Source organism: Vicugna pacos, chromosome 6 (assembly GCF_048564905.1).
Source record: "Vicugna pacos chromosome 6, VicPac4, whole genome shotgun sequence".
Lineage (NCBI taxonomy): Eukaryota > Metazoa > Chordata > Mammalia > Artiodactyla > Camelidae > Vicugna > Vicugna pacos.
Window position 1 is genome coordinate 31,416,939 of NC_132992.1, and position 17,314 is coordinate 31,434,252.

The 17,314-nt window shown below is 41.1% G+C and overlaps 1 protein-coding gene across 9 annotated transcripts in view; it reads right to left on the reverse strand.

The window, feature by feature from the left end:
* Nucleotides 1–15,726, reverse strand: part of CHD8 (chromodomain helicase DNA binding protein 8) — a 54,191-nt gene extending 38,465 nt beyond the window's left edge. For 3 of the 9 annotated variants that reach the window (XM_072962771.1, XM_072962772.1, XM_015251570.3), the window contains exon 1: nt 15,642–15,726. The gene's annotated coding sequence lies outside the window, so the exon portion shown is untranslated. Of the gene's footprint in view, nt 1–3,447; nt 3,539–4,366; nt 4,459–15,641 lie in introns of those variants that run through there. The other 6 variants (XM_015251577.3, XM_015251575.3, XM_072962770.1 and 3 more) reach the window with 5 other exon arrangements.
* Between the last annotated feature and the right edge of the window lie 1,588 nt (nt 15,727–17,314).

Consider the following 17,314-nt stretch of genomic DNA (forward strand, 5'->3'; position numbering starts at 1 on the left):
ATGAGACAGTAGAAAGTTTTCCATCTTGAAAAACAGTCCTAAAATAACTGGAAGTATGTTTAATAAATCCACATCTGGGGCTTTAAGTTCATGAAAATGCTGGGAAAAGGAAAAACTAAGACATCACCATATAACTAAACTATATGAAAATGTAGTGTCTGCAGTGTCTGCTCTTTGTATATGACAGCAGTATTTGTCAATCCAGGAGGGCCTTGCTTGAAAACACCATTTTTCCTAACTTTCACAAGACATCAGAGAAGAAATTTGTCAGTGACACAGTACGGACTTGACTGAAGAACACTTACCCACACAATCGCCAGATTTTTTTTCTCCCCCTTCCTTAACCCATTCCAATTATCCTTGTAAAACAATATAATGTGGGTAAATAGCCAGAAAGTCAGACATAAAGAAAACAGACTCATCAGTAGTTGGCACATCAGTCAAAATTACAAAGCACACATGGCACCTTCACCAATGTTAAACAAGACCTTCCTAGCTTCAGTAACTGTATATACACCCTTCCCATTTTAACCAGGGTCCATAGGACTTCCCACACCTGGCTACTATTCCAGCCTCTCCTATCTAATACCTGCCCCAAAAGTACTCAAAATGGTGATCATAAGAGTTACGGGTCTCTTGATTTAATCAAAATCTACTCCGTAATTTTCTAAATTTTCTCAACACCACCATCAGCTTTTTTCTACTTAATTACCCTACTTTGCTACTTACTGTCTTTCATCTCCTATTCACTGTCAGAGAAGTTACACTAAATATCTAACAGTTAGGTATCACAAAAAAACTACACTGAAAGTTTCCATGAGCTAGAAGTTTATGCTGGTAACAGTTTATAACCTGCCTTTTCTTCCATGGGGTATTTTGTCCTTTCCATGACTCCTTGCAGTTTATTCACCCAAATGCTCTGCGTTCCCTCCACAACTGCCCAATCTCAGATACAGAGCAATCTAATTTTTTAATGGGAGAAACAATGCTAACAGTTTCTGAAGTATTTCCTTACCGCCATATAACTCAAGTGTAAGTTTTCAAAGGTCAATGCACTTATCATTTATCTCCTTTCCCAATTTGGGAGCCAAATTTCTAGTTGTCCTGGTTCAGTCCAGGCCTCAAAATTTAAAAACCTTACCACCTGACTTAATGCCACACCATCAAGTTTCACTGCTCTCAGTCCCATCCCATCAACTCACCTCTACTGACCTAAGTTGTCCTTGACTTTTGAAAGATTAAAATTTCTCCAAACATACCTCCAACTTTCTTCACCCCTCCTTCTACTCCTACTTATAGGTCATCCTGGCTATATCAGTATCTGGCCTATTCTACCAAGCTCATCCATCCCATGAATTCTCCTTCCATGGTTCAAACCCTGGTAATAAAAATAAATAGATGTTAAATATTCAAATATATGAAACATTTAAGATATCCCTAAGTAAAGCAACTGCCTTAAAAAAAATCATAGTAGACTTCTGTCAAACTGAGAATGAAAAGCCAGTCTGCCCACCATTGCCCCAAAGAGAAACACATATACACTAAAAGGAAAAACAGAGTTTGATGGTTGCACTTAATCACTTTCCATAATTCCAAACTAATGACAGAAAACTTAGCAGGCTGGAGTTGGGGAAAGCAGAATTAACTAGTCAGTGAAGATTAAAATCCAAGGCCACCCATCTATAACTTCCAAATAACAAGCCAGAGAAATACTTTACCACCTTAAATATAGTTCATCTGAGTTTTTTCTTTTTCTTTTTTTTTTTTGGAAGTCTACAGTACCAACTCTCCTGTTCTTATTTCACATGTCTCCTCACTCTTGCCCATTTCAGTAACAACTTGTCTGTCTGATCGTAAATGACTTTGTTTTAATTCTACTCTGTACTTTCCATCTCAATCTTCTCATACCTTTCAACTAAGCAGTGATTCTCAACTGGGAGGTGGAAGGTACATAAAGTTTGAAAATGTGTCTTGAATGTCATAATTTTATATTAATCACATGGAAAAGGAAAACAATGTTTAAGTTATTTATATTCAGTAAAACTAGACAATATCTCTTGGCCAGTGAGGATCTGTAAAAGCCAGCATGGTGGGGGGTAGTGGGAAAGAAGCAGCATGCCTGCTTTGGAAGGGTTATCAACATCTCTGTGGTAGATTAATAATTCTTATAGTCTCTTAAAAAGAAGTTTATCATAGTTCATTGTTTATGACGGATGAGAAACAATGCAACAGAGATTAGCTGTCTAATAGATAAAAATTATATAAACTGAACTATAGACATCCATTCTCCATTTACAGATTTCTCTGTACTGCCCATCCTCTTAGAGGATAATAAATGAATGCCATATTTGTTCATATTAACCTTTTTTTGTAATATGCACTTTTAGAAAGTACCAGCCATGCCCTCTTAACCTCTAACAGCTCAGATTCAGTAAAGAACTATTTTACTTCAAAGTACTAGTCTTGTTATTGGAAACTGTATCCTTTCAAGAGGATCAGTGGCAGACAGACATAAACACATGTTACTGAAACAAAAGATGGGTAGAAGCAGTTTCAAGAAATCCCTTTAAAATAAAATAAATCAGAAGGCTTAAAATGAAAATCACCAACATAGTTTTAAAAGAGAAGGATTTAAAAACTGTACCACGGAGACATTTGTGAGACCCAAGGGGTCTCAAATCTTATAAACATCCAAGGTGAATGTAATCACAATTTAGGGTCAGCAAAGGATCAGGATGGAAGGACAGAGACCATAAGAAATGGAGCTATTAACTTGAAGCCACTCCGGAGATTTTCTCAAGATCGAGATCCTAGGTCATTTTTCTCTATCTTCACCATTCTCACTGCCAAATGTGTGGTCACTCTGTTTTTGTTTTCCCAAATACTGAAAGAAAAAGCACTCAAACCTCAGTCAGGGGTATATGGACATTTGGGGCAAACATGGCTGGTAAAGTGAGTCCTTCTGAATAAACAGGGAAAACAAAATAGGCAACTATGAACGCTAAAAGCATGTACGTATGATCAAGGGGTAAAGGTGAAACTATAGAAATTATGTACTCATGTGGAAGAAGGGAAGGGGCAAGGTAAGGAAGTGAGGGGTTGATGGAGAGGGAAACGCGACTGGGGGTGGGGGTGGCGGGGACCCGGGTACATTACCTGCTCATACTGCCGGGGTTGGTGCCAGTAAGGCCCATACAGCAGAGGCGGGAGATTTCTGGCAACTGGAGCCCCAAAAATGGAGATGAGGTACATGCACTTGAAGGAGTGAGCTAGCGGGGTGCCCTCCAGGGTGGGGATGGCCAAGACGGGAAGATGCGGGGTGGGGGGGTGTGGATGCCCGGGTGGGAACAATGTTAGGGCGGAAGCTACAGGCTGGAAGGCCCGACCAGCCCTGAAAGAGAAAAGGAGCTGTGCCTCACCCCAGCGGGCTAAGAGAGGTGCCTTTACCTGCAGTGGCCGTGGGGGGCCGGTTCGCCCCTCTCGCTGTCTCTCCAGCACCAGTTCCCCCTCCTCCTGCGCAGCCTAACTTGATGCGCCTGCCCGCCCCGCGGTCTCATTGGCTGAGCTCCGCTGCCATTCAACAGAGGCGCAAAGACGCAAAACAGCGCAGAGGGTGGGACTAAACAGAACTTCCCCCTCCCCCGCCACCCCAGAGTTAGGTTGAGAGCGCACGGAGAGGCCTATCCGGTTTCTAGGGCCCAGGCGAAGCCTGCAGCTTACTTGGGGGGGGAAAAAAAGGGGAGGGGTGGCCTAACCAGAAGAACGATCTCAAGCTGCGGAAAACTAGTGCTGGGGATTAAATTCTCCAACCACCTACACTGTATTCTGCACAGCAGAGAGCGTAAACTCGGGAGGGAGGGCTCCACGCTGGGCCAACTCCGCCTCCCTCTGAATCCCCTGCCTTCTAACAGCCCTGTCAACCCCTCCGCAGAAGCGACTACACCTCATTCCTCCCTACTCATTAAAAGGGGCCAAATCTCCCTCCATCATGGCAGTGAGTCAGCCCAACTGCTGGAACACGGGGCCTTTTACTCTTTAAAGATAAAGCACTCTCTCTGTCACAACCCAAACTGCGTTCTTGACACTCCAACTCTTGGGCAGCAGTATCACTTCCTAGAAAGTAATTCCAGGTACCCACGACCAGTTCCCAGCGCCTGCCCAAAACACACACCCACTCCTCACCCCCAAACCCGGTCTCCGGCCCTCACCTCGCTTCCCTTGAAACTTAGCCCGTTTGACATACGGGCCAGTATCCAGTTTGCAATACCGCTTGAGATCACTCTAACTCCCGAGAGTGGTCAGCCCCCCAAAGATAGTATGTAAGCTTAAACCTCCCAAAGTAAACTTAATGAAAATAGCTGCTTACCTCCTCACCACTAGTTTCCCCTGAAATGTAACCACCTTCAACAATGAAGTCCATTTTTCTGTGCTCAACGTTGAAATCCTATTTTCTGTGCTCTAGGACACAAGCAAGGAAGATCAACTTGGCCTTAGATCTCCTATTTCTCAAGATCTTAGCATTACCACTATTGCTAGGGACACACCCAATCCCCACTCCTATCAACAGCAGTACTGTTTTCCCATTCACTCAGGCTCAAAACCTCAAAGGTGCCTCTGAAACTTCCTCCTGTATCCACCATCCAATCATCTGCCAAATCCCACTGGCTCTTTTGCAAATATATTACAAATTTTGCAACTGACAAAACTTGCCAATTATATCAACTCAGTCCTCTTGTGCAGATGAAAAAATTGAGGCTTAGAGTGGAGTGATTCAACTACGAAACTTAGTGGCAAAGCCAGGATTCATATAACTCACTCTTCTATTTCTGCTGTCACCTCTCCATTGATGCAGCTGCTTGTGTAAGAGAAAGAAGCCTCATAATTGATCTCTCCCCCATGAATCCTTTCTGCTACCAGATTAACTTCCTAAAACACAGTACAGCCAAATCAGTCTCCTGCTTAAAAACTTTCAAGTTTCCTGTTACTTAAGACATAATCCTTAAGACCACGTTTTGCTTTTCCACTCTCATTCCCCACTGTTCTACATGTACACTTACATGCTAGCCAAAGACAACTTACTATTGTCATATTTTTTCTCATCTGGGCCTAGCTAATACCATTGCCTTCAAATTACATGTCATCCTTATTTCATTTCTTTGCCTTATCAAAATCTTACTTATCCTTTAAAATCCACATCAAACGCCTCTTCCTTATCTCAACATTTACTGACCATACAATAAATGGAGTAATATGGTAGTATTAGAAAACCAGAGGTGAATAAGACAATCTCTCAAAGAACTCACAAGAGGTAGGATATTTGTGTATAAATGTGGGGAGAGGGTTAAGAACAGGGACTATCATAACAGTGGCAAATGTAAACAATTATGAGGTGATAACGTGCAATGACATAAACAGGGGGTTGCTTCAGGAACAGATGAAAGGGAGTTAATAACTTAGGAGAAAAGGTATCAAGGAAGTCATTTCTTAAATGGCGAGGAAGATACAGTGAAAAAGAATATGAAAATGAATAAATGTATGTTCCTATATGACTGAAGCATTGTGCTGTACACCAGAAATTGACACACCATTGTAAACTGGAATATACTTCAATAAAAATATATTAAAGGGTGAGGAGGCATTAACTAGGGAAGGTAAGGTGGGCTACAAGAGGTATTCAGGGACAGAAAGAGGAAAGGCAAAACAAAGCACAGCAATGAAAAACAGCATGAGTTGGTTACAGGAAACTCTTAAATAGCTCTGTAGTTCAGTCTTGCCAAAGTGTAAATAAGAAAAAAGAAATTAATCAGAAGGATATAAGATTGAAGGAGCAGGTAAGGGCCAGACCCTTCAATGAAACCCTTCAATGCCACATTAAAGCATTTTCTTATAGGTGGACGAGAAGCCACTGAAATATGGAATGATAAGATCAGAACTACATTTTAGTTAGCTAACTCTGGCTGCCGGAGAGAGACTAGATTTGCAGGGTGAGTGGGCAGAGGGCACAGAAGTAGCTAGGAGGCTGCTGTGGTAGTCCACATAGTCCACAAAAGAGTTGTACAGTGGATATTTTATTTATTTATTTTTTTCCTGCTCAGCAATCAAAAGCCGCCTTCCTATACCAGGGGAATAGCTCAAGCTAAGAGTCTTCAATGGAAGGCTGGCTCTTACCTTCCACTACAAAGCCAGGGTTGAGGGGTGGATTGAAACACCTGGAGGGGCAAAGGGAGGGTGTCCTACCTCCTCTTCCTGTCAGAGAAGTAGTTTGCACATGACCTAGCCTAGTTTAAGTGAACAATCCTGTGGAGAACTTTGACTTTGCAGTGGTAATACAAAGACCCAGAACCAACCAGTTAGACAATATTCAGCAATGGCAGACACTGGAATTCTGCAGCATCATAGAGTGTTCAGTGGTACGACCCTGGTCATGTTCTCCATGTCTCTAACCTCCCTTGGTTTCACATCATTTTCTAAGCCAGGATCTCTAGCATTCCCATCAATTTTGTGAGCCACATAATATTCTTCCAATAAATTCCCCTCCTGCTTAAGTTAGCCAAAAAGGATCCTAACCAAGAATCCTAACAAGAGGGTAAGAGCCTGAATCATAGCAATGTAATGATGGGAAGGAAGGCACAGAGCTGAGTAATAATACTGAGGGGATAAAAATTGGTAGACCTGGAGTTTACAGGGAATGATGAGTTCTGCCATGTTAACTATGAGTTCCCATAGTATGTTAAGTAGTGATATTCAATAGGAGGGTGGATGTACACATCCAACAGTTAGTTGGCTTGATGATGGGTTTAGAGTTATCAGTATCAAATGGCAGTTTGAAGAGGGGGTATTACCCAGGGTGTACGAAGAATGGAGCAAAAATATGAATCACTACACCAGTTACTGTTGGGGAGACAATGGGAAATGTTGGGTCTGTTTAGAACTGAAGGTCTGTTCCAAAGAGAGTAGCTGCTACTCAGCTCCAGTTAAGTGTTGCCATATGGAAACACACATCCAAGGTTGAGAGAGAACTTCAGATTTTTCCAAAAGCCAGAAATAAGGAGTTTTATGTCAATCTTTTGGGTTTTAAATGTAGATAACTAATTTGAAAAAATATTTTAAACACCATGCAGGCTAAACAAAACCCTTACCTGGAAGCCCCCAAATTTGAGATTTGGGATGTGGAGTGAGAAAAGGTAAAGAGGAACCCAGGAGAACATCGGGCTTTAAGAATCAGAATAAGCTACACCTACTAAGCAGGTAGAGAAGGAAAAGCTAGAGAAGCAGAGAGTGCAATGTCACAGAAGCAAAGAGAGTAGAGTGTGGGAAGGGGAAAGAGTAATTAATTACATCAAACAAAGCAAAAACGCCCACTAATATAAGAACTTTAAAATGTCCATTGGGTTTAATAATTGAAAGCCTTTTGGATCCCTACTTTTCATTGTTAAGCCAAAAGTAATCAGCCCCATAGGAGCTTTCACAGCATTTTTGTTAAGTAATCTTAGGATAATTATCTTCTATTTTGTATTTTAGTTATATGGACTGGAGGTATAATGAACTTAAAGTCAGAGGGACCTGGGTTCAGATTTCTGTCCTACCCAGTAAATAAACCTTTCTGAGTCTGTACAAAGTGGGATTAAATTACAGGGCCATTAATGAGGATTAATGAAATACCTAGCACACTTCTTGGTATATAAACATTATATTCTAGGAGGTACAAAACAAATGTTACTGGATGGATAGCTGGGGAAAAAACTTGTTTTTGCCAGTGTCTCCACCCGCCTAGGGGATGCTAATCAGCCTTAGAGGGGATCACCACCTAGATTAATGGCCTTCAAGATAATTCATTCATTTCAGCAGACTAGTACCTATGAGCTTGAATATGCACTCCAGCTCTTGCTTCCTCTACATTAAATCTAATTTAAGGCACACAGGAATAACTACACTTTAGATTCTAGAGCCTGAAAATCATGTTCAACCAACTGGCTTCAGTTAGCCTAAACCTGCTAGAGCTGTTTCAAGTCACTGGTGCCCAAAATGAGTAGAGTAGTGAGAGAACTAAATTAAAACTTTCAGGGATCCAAGGAAAGGTCGTAAAGATTTCAGAAAAAACCACTCCCACCTGCAGACACTTTCTTCGAATGGCTTCCAGGGCATCACACTTTTCTGGTTTTCCTTCTACCTCTCTGGCCAATTCTTTGCTACACTTCCCCTCCACCAGCCTTTAATTGCTGAAGTTCACCAAGCTTTGGTCCTAGGCCCTCTTTTCTTCTCATTCTATACTTTCTTCTCAAGAGTGTCTAATTCACATGGACGGCCTCAATTATTATTCATTCTTTTCTTCAACAGTCTGTATGTTATGTCTCTCATTCGTATCCCTGTGAAAGACACCTGAACTCCAGACCTGTTTATGTATTTGTTTGTTTACTCAGTAGCTCTTCCTGGTAGTCTCCCCAGGCTCCTCGGCTGCCCCACCTCTCCAAAAGGCTTATGGTCTCAAGAAGACTGGTTCCTTTGTAGTCTCTCTCGTCTCCTCTATCCTCACCACCACACGTGCACACACAGAGGGTCATCATCACCCAGCAGCTCCTATTCAGTCATGGCTGCAGAGCCCAGAAACTCTTCCTTACCACTCCATCCAGTATTTTTAAATCCTACCTTTACCTCCTAAATACCCCTCAAACCCATCCACTTCGGCCTCTACTACCATTCTGGATCAATTTGCCATCCCCACTTCCCCGGACTATTCCAATTGCCTTCTTACTTGCTCCCCTCCATTCTGCCTATTTAGTTCTTTCTTATCCTTTAAAGCTCATTTCAACATCATCATTTCGAAGAAAAGCTTTCCCTGACCACCCAGGCAAAAAACTTGTTGAGTGTACATTACACAACTGGCCCTCCTCCAAGTGATGAAAATGGATTAACAGATTTAATTTTCTTAAATTTGAAATAACTATCTTTACTTTATAGATGAGGAAACCGAGCACAGAGAGTTAAGTAATTTGCCCAACATCCCACAGCTAGTGAAAAGTGGTGCCAGACTCCCATTTAGGTAATGTGGCACAGAGGTCACATTCTTAATCACCCAACTCTACTATGGTGTACGTTAATTTCTCTTGTAACATCCATAATTACTTTTTCATAGTAGACTAAATAAATGATTATATAGTTAATTGTTTGATATCCATTCTCCCTTACCCCCGTATTAGAATCCAAGTTGCACAAAAGCAAGTGCTATGTATGACTTCTTACAATATTTCCTTTGCTTATCAGGTGGTAATGGGTACTCAATGTACTTTCCTTGAAGGAATGTGTTCTCAACTTCCAGCCAACGGTGTGTGGGAGTAGGGCTGCAGAGGGGTAATACGGAGGTATCCGACCAAAAGCAAGGGCTTCTCTCAGACTACTGGGATAGTACACGGGCAGAAACATTCAGAAGAGGCGTCATAAAATCATAAGCATCTCCACTTTTTAGGACCTGTAGCAGACACAGCTTTTTCATATAGCAAAAGAAGCTGCATGCAATACACATAAAAGAGTATCTCCTCTTACTTCTTTTTTAAGTTGGGGTACTGGGGATTGAACCCAGGACCTCATGCATGCTAAGCAGGCACTCTACCACTGAGCTATACCCACCCACTCCAAAGACTATTTTCTATAGTGTGATAATCATTATTGAAAGCAATGAAATTTTAGTTATCTCCTTTAGGCTTGGGACCATAAAGCCTCAGTGGTGGCCAATTTAAACCTGTGGCAAGAATTGAATGGATGAAACTATACCCATATGATTCAAAAATAGGGCATGGATTCATTTTTGAGTCAGCCTCATTGTAGATTTTTTTTTTCCAGTAATACCCTGGAGTTTTGGTCTAAGTCTGAAGACAGGAAATAAAAGCCTAATCTTTAAGGATCACTGCCCTTAGGTCAAGTTAGACTGGATGTGGAGAAGGTCTCTTCACTGGCACATATTCACCAAGATGAAAATAATATTCTGGGTTCCAGATGAAGAATATCTAACTGGATCGATAGCCACCTTGTATGATACCACTTTTGGACATCCAGTGTAAGTAATGATATATACAATTTCTTTTTAACAGAGGTAATACTGGTTTATAACATTAGGTAAGTTTCATGTGTACAACACTATTTCTCTACTTCTGTACACACTACAGAGTGCTCACTACCAAAAATTTACCTTACACCCATCACCATACAGTTGACCCCTTTGCCCATTTTACCCTCCCCTTACAATATATATAATTCAGGTAACAGAGTCCTGGTCCTCTTTATGCTCTCCCATACTACCCAGCACATCGTACTTTAACTGGGCCAAGTATACATACATTTTTTTCAGCCTAACAGAAAAATATATTTACTTAATTATTTATGAGGGATTATTTTCACTGCAACATTTACGTTAAAAAATTATGGGTAGTGGGGGAGGAGAAACACTGTTATTTTCACATTCGTGCCCCTAGGCACAAAAAATGACCCAGTGACATGGGACTGATGAAAATTCAGTGGGCTAGTTTGACTTGCATTGACTAAAAAAATGGAGTTATTTGCAAGTATGACCAAGTGATTTTTCCACTGCAAAGCTTAAAGTATTTCACATAATCTTATGTTCAAAATTACAAAGTTAAATAAAAGAAACTATTATTCTTTTCTTCCCCCTTTTGACAAACAGATACAAAAAGAAATTTTACATTCTCAAGGTTCTATGACTGCCAAGGTACAGCTTTAACAGGCTACAAAATGCCTCCTTGTCTAATGTTGTGGTCAAAGATAGTTCTACAGGAGTCAGCACTGAACTTTTAAAGGTGGGGAAATGATAATGAACCCAGCTTTGAAGTCCCACAGACCAGAATGCTACTTCTGGTTAAGTTATCTACCCTCACTAAGTCCTATTTTTCCTCTTCTATTAAACAACACTAACATCACATACATTTTCAGGATTATTCTGAAGGTTAAAAGTGATGTACAATGTTTGGCACATAGTAGGCAAATAAAAAGGAGTTTATTATTCCCTGTCCAGTAATTTAAAAGAGTACCACTAAAGGTTTCTCTCAAAGCAGAATTACTCCTTAGAGACCTGGCTGAGCTGATCTGCTAAGCAGAATGGTGGGATACTGAAATACACGCAGGAGTTGCACAATTAGAATAGCAGGACTGCTGGGCAGGATGAAAGGACGAGTACTCCTGTGCTGAGAGAGCAGTATAACCCTTTAACCTCAAAACCGCGAACAGACTTCAGCCAGCACTGGTATCTCGGGCAGCAAGCTGGTAATGCAATTAATCATTTTTTGTGTTTGTGAGAATGAAGCCAGTGTCATTTACTTCACAGTGCTTGCCTGTAGGAACTTACGGTTCCAACTGACTAGCCTGTACCTTGGTAGTTCACAGGTCCAGGCCCAGGTGCCTCAACTTTTGACTCCTATGACTTTCAGGAGAGCAGTGAATGGAAGTGACTATTACTGCTATATATTTAAGACACCATGCAAAAAGTCCCCCTAACAGAAGGCATACCTGAAAAACGGGGAAAAACACTATACTTTATAGGAGGATGACTGTGTAAATAAACAAAGAATGACTGGGTGCTAAGCAGAAGCAATGAAGAATAGAACAGAGTGAAAGTTCAGTGTTCATGCAACTTGGTAGCCCCTATACAAAAACCCAGAAAAATCTTCCCATTCAGTTCACTTAGACAGATGTATATCTGATAGCTGGCTATCATAGTCTATGATTTTCATGTTCTATTACAAAATCCTATTATAATTGGGGCTCTAAACAAGCAGCCAAACTCCTGAAATCACTAGTTTCTTTTAGAACCAAACAAAAAAATTCTCATCACCACTGGGACCGTGTACCTCTGAAGACCCATGTCCCAAAGGAATAATTCCCAAAGATACAGTGTATCCCCAAAAGACACAGGGGAAGAAAAAAAGGAGGCAGGATATTCTAAAAGTGTACATAATGACTGTGAGAGACAGTTTGAGAAACCCCAAAGACTTTACAGATCTTGAACATCCTCCCTCTCAGATGAAATTAAAAATTCAGTTAATACATATTCTTTCACAGAAAGTTACTGACATAGTTTTAGAACAACACACCAAACCAAAACAAAAAGGTGTCAGTATGGAACTAGTCATTACTGGAATATTGGGCATTATCAAAAGGATTGGAACTGTTGGATTTAGGGGGCTGACATGCAGGGAAAGAAAGAAACACAGCCCTATTATTACATAGTAATTTCAGTAATATGTCATTTAATTAGCTTTTTAAAATGAAATAAAGTCTGAAAATACCAAATAAAAAGAAGTCAGACAATAAATGTCTCTGGAAATGTACTGAGGGAACAAAATCAGGAATGTTTCCTTCTTTCAATGACAAAGCCAATCTTTTCTTAAAAATTATGCTTAACAGTATGGAATGTTTAAAATCCTTGGTTTGTCTTTGAAATTTTTTTGTACTTCTATTTGAATATGAGTCAGTCCGATGTCGTGGGAATTGTTTTCCAACAACTAATAAGAATATACTTGGATAATCTGAACATGAAGACACTAGAACTGAGTCTAGATTCCCTACACTGCTCCACTGCTTGGAAATATATTCCTGGATTCATCCCTGCTGAAGGTGAATGTAAAGCAATTATCTATGCCAGTCTTTCTGCTTATGCCTGCTGGGTTTTTAATTGTCATGTAACACACATTACTGGGTAGAAATAAAGTGCTTTATTTTGAAAAGTCTCCTGCTGCGATCTAAAGGCAAGAATTAAGATATGTTCAAGTTGACCATTTTGCTTCATGTGACACTAAACAACCAGGAGTCTAGTGAAGGACAGAAAGAGATGGATAATAAAAAGGACAAAAGAAATGTTACCTACTGAACAGCTTAATGAGAAATCTCAGAGACTAACACACTTTGCAGTTTAAGTTTAAAACATCTAATAACTACAAAGAAGTGGACTTATTCTGCAATATAAATACAATGAAAATCTTAAAGGCAATTGGAATTAGTCAGACAATGCAAAAAAAGAGCTAAATCACAACTTTATGCACGTGCACACACAAAACAACAGGGCAGGGGAGCGAGGAGGTTATCCAGGATAAAATTTAGAGTGTAATAAATGGTTAAATAAACCTTTAGGCAGTAGTAAACAGGTCATACAACTGTTACTTGGGTACTAGGTACCAAAAGAACTGCTTCTTGAAAATTAGGGTCTCTTTGTATTCTTAAAAGGCCTCAACAAGACAGATGCAAAAATGCACAATGTCAGTGGATTAAAACAAAAGGCAAAGTGAACAAAATCCTAACAGGAGGATGAAAGGAAGACCACCAATTTGTAAGAAAAAGAATAATTAATTAAAGAGGAGATATAAAAAGTTCAACTGAGTAAGATATGAAATCACAGTCTATCAATGGATCTAATGCTAAAGGTAAAATAGGAAATACTAAGTTGGTTACAATAGTGTAAGGGTGGGTCGCACCAAGACTTGCAGATCAGGGACCTGCTCAAATGGAATTCCAGAAGCAGACTGACTTCTAGGGGTAAGGGTGGAGGGTCCAGAAAAATATCTGTCTTCTGTTTATTTTTCAGGCATTAGGCTCAGAAGATAAAGCTTAAACCTTTCAGAGCTGTAGACAAACAGCATCTTCAAAGCACTCAGCATTCATCTGAATGCTGTGAAAATGTTAGTCCTTCTACAGATGAGAATATCAAATCTCATTCTTTAGTAAGCAAGCACAGTTCTTGGCACTCACAAATTAATCTTAAATGGTAGTTTTGCCCAGAAAAATCTCACTCTTCTTAAAGGAGATGTGTATTATGGTTTCTTTTAAAGACTGATCCCCTTCACCATCCTCCCTTACCTATCAGAAACTTGACCCTTCATATAAAATGTCGATTTTTTTCCTGTTACAACCAAAACTCTGCAGTGGTGGTTACCACGAGGCCAAGATTCTTCCAGCCCATCACCCAGCGGGTACTGCAGAGAAGGGTGTCCCAGGAAATACAAGATCTGTGTTTCCTAATGATTCACAACCAGCTCAGCAGATTTCTATCACTTTCTATCCATGTCTAAGTGGATTCTGCCAACTGGGGAAGTGACACACTCAAAAGGCCAGAAGCATGGAATAGATCAAACATGCAGAAGGTGAGAACTGTCCAAGCACCCATACACCGCTCCACCAAATCCCTTATCCCAACCCGTTCCTCTTTCGCTACTTCAGTTTTAAACCTTCCCCTAAGCCTGTCTCTTCACACACACACACACACACACACACCTACCCTTTCCTCTCTTTATCCAATGTCCTTCATCTTGCCTTGCAGACCTACTGGTATGCCACTTTGGCAACCTGTCTTCTTAAATGAAAATGGTGTCTTCTTTATCATAACTTCTTTTAAGGGCTGGGATCATTCAAAATACTTAGAATGAGAAGCTCCCCACATTCAGAACAGACTATGGTGACTAAGACAAAAATTTCTAAGCAGACATTATCTAATCAACAGAGAACATTATTCCAATCACAAACTCACCTTCTAGTATCTAAAGTGCCCCACCCCAGACAGGACCTCACCTGATGCTAAGGATAACCCAGTCAGAGAATCCCGGACTGAATTGACAGACTCAGAACAGTATGAAGAGTAAATAATCTGTGGATGCCGGCGTGATGGTAGGATGCAGTAGACACAGATAATGCAGTTCCTCTGGTGTTTGGGGACGTTCCACTATGTCTATTCTTTAAAAGAAAAAGACATCCAGTTCTGTCTTCGATTTCTGACTGACTACACTCAGTCACTGAAAAGACATTAGTCCACTAAACATCTATACATCACTATTCACCTCTTCCTTTAAGACCTTAATCATTTCGGATTCCTGCTTAAAAAGTAGGAGCTGCTGCATCTGCACGGTTGCTGCAATGGCAGGGAAATTTCCTGCGACACTAGAGACAGGTAAATAAAGAAATTGCATTTGCTCTGAGGTAGGGGGAGGGGTCTTCTGCCAGTGAAGAGTTTACATAATGCAACAGAAAACCAGGGAGCTCTGCAGACCTGTCAGTGGAAATGCAAGGCTTGAGCTCCTCTCTTCCCACCATCCCTAAACACTCTCCCAAAGCCTGCTCTGCTCTCCCAAAGACTCACAGAAATTACATCTAATAATGTAAAACAATCTGCACACTCCATGCTTCCCTACCCACCTTACTACTAAAATGTAAAAAACAAGCAAAGAAAGAAAGAAAGAAAAACCCTAACCTCCCACTTTTGAGTCCAAAGTATGGAGTAACCAAACGGAGCCGGGGAGTTTTCCCTCCTCTGAAGGGGCAAGGAGAACAAGGAGCTGCCTCAAATCTACACGATGCCCAGTAACTCAATGACAAGCCCTAAAAACTCCACAGGGGCCGGGGCTGCTCCGTACGCGGCTCGGCCCGGCTCGGGCGCCGCGGGCCGGCAGCCACCCTCTCCCCCGGCCTCTCACAAAGGAGAATGGTTCAGTCCAGAGCATCACCCAGCACCTGATCCCCGACAACTGGGGGACCGGCAAGGGCGGGGGAGCGAGCAGGAGGATGAGTTACGGAAACCAATTCTAAGAGCCTCAGCTTTTGCAAAGACTCCTGGACCAGGACTGTGCGGCGGGCGTGAGCGGAAAGCCTACCTGAACAAGTCCTGGTGCTTCCTTTCCAGCCAGCGTTTAAACTCACCCTTTCGAAGAACAAGGCGCCTTCCGGCGGAGCATGGCCAGCCCTCGGCTCAATCCAGCTTGCTAGTAGTCCATTCTCCCTTGGCTCCGCCCACCTCCGCTCCCACCCACCAATGGCAGGGCCGACGCCCGGCCTCTCCCAGCAGGGTAGTGTGAGTGCCATCCAGGAAGTCTCTTGAGGGTGGGAGGTCCTAGAAGGCTGAGGCAACCACAGATATGCCTGATTGAAAATAAAATCTGGCGGTAGCTCGCCTCTGACCGCTCGGTACACAGAGCTCTCGGCATCTTTGCTTGACCCTCGCCGTTGGGGGCGCTCTAAGCTAAAACATTTAGTTACCTGTTTCTGGGACGCCATCTTGGATCGGGCTAGTAGTGCCCTGGGACCCGGAGGAGGAAGGAGTGTTTAAGAATTTGAAGCCGTCTTTGGCGTTCTACAGGCTACTTTGGTCCAGGCCCGACACACTCTCCTTTATATAATCGGAATATCCCTAAGTCATGATACGGAGAAAATGTGGAATAATGCTGAGTGTGCTTAGAGGCATCCCCCACCCTACTCTTATAACCAAATCAAAGAAGCAAAAATAAATTCTTGGAATGAGTGGAGTTTCCGAGTTTTGGGGATAATCCTTTAGTGACAGCTCACTCCTCAGGATATCAGCATGAGACCAACATAGGTTATGAATCTATTCTAGATGCTTCTAATGCTTATGCTTCACTTGCAAGTTTTCCAGTGTTCTGACTTTGACGGCACAGAGTACTGCCAGTCAGTTGGAAATGGACAGGATTTAGGGGAGAATTTCAACTTAAAAAAAAAAAAAAGGCCTAAATTCATCAATAGACCCAAACTACCTGGAAATACAGATAGAGTAAACAACAGAAGTCTTGATAGAAGTCTGAGGGGTGAAATTGTACGCAAGGCATAGGAGACAACCTCAGAAACATTGGCTCCGGAGGGTAATTTTCTAATAACGACATTTAAATTGGAAAGGAAATAATTTTATTGTAGGTAAAATTATCTGCCCTCAATGATAAAGATTTTCCTGTTTTCTAGTCTAGATCTCTACTGCTGTTACAACTTGCTGCAAGAAGTTTTTCATTTTTGAATTCGTGAGTGAAGGAAGTCTTTCCAAATCATTAAAAGAATTTCTCAAGGAGTAACATTTGCGTGGTACACATGGTAGGAACTGAGAGATCTTGAGTCACATGAGTCAATATTTTATCACAGAAGTCATTAAGGCTTGGCCAAATACATTTCCCTGTATATTGAACAAATCTGTTGGCCAAATTCTACCTTGGCTACCACTGTCTTTATATCAAAATTAAAAAAAAAAAAAAAATATATATATATATATTAAATTGAAGTATAGTCAGTTTACAACGTGTCAATTTCTGGTGTACAGATAAACAAGTTCATACTGTGTAGCACAGGGATCTATATTCAGTATCAAATTTGATGTTAGTATTAGAACTTACCAGAACAATGTGTTGGTTGCATATACAGATATGATCTTAATTATTAATAGTTTCTAGAATGAGCACTTATTATCTTTCTGCTTATTTGATACAAAATAAATCTGCTATGAAAGGAACCAGTTATGCCCATTATAGAAAGGGGAAAAGGTGTGTCT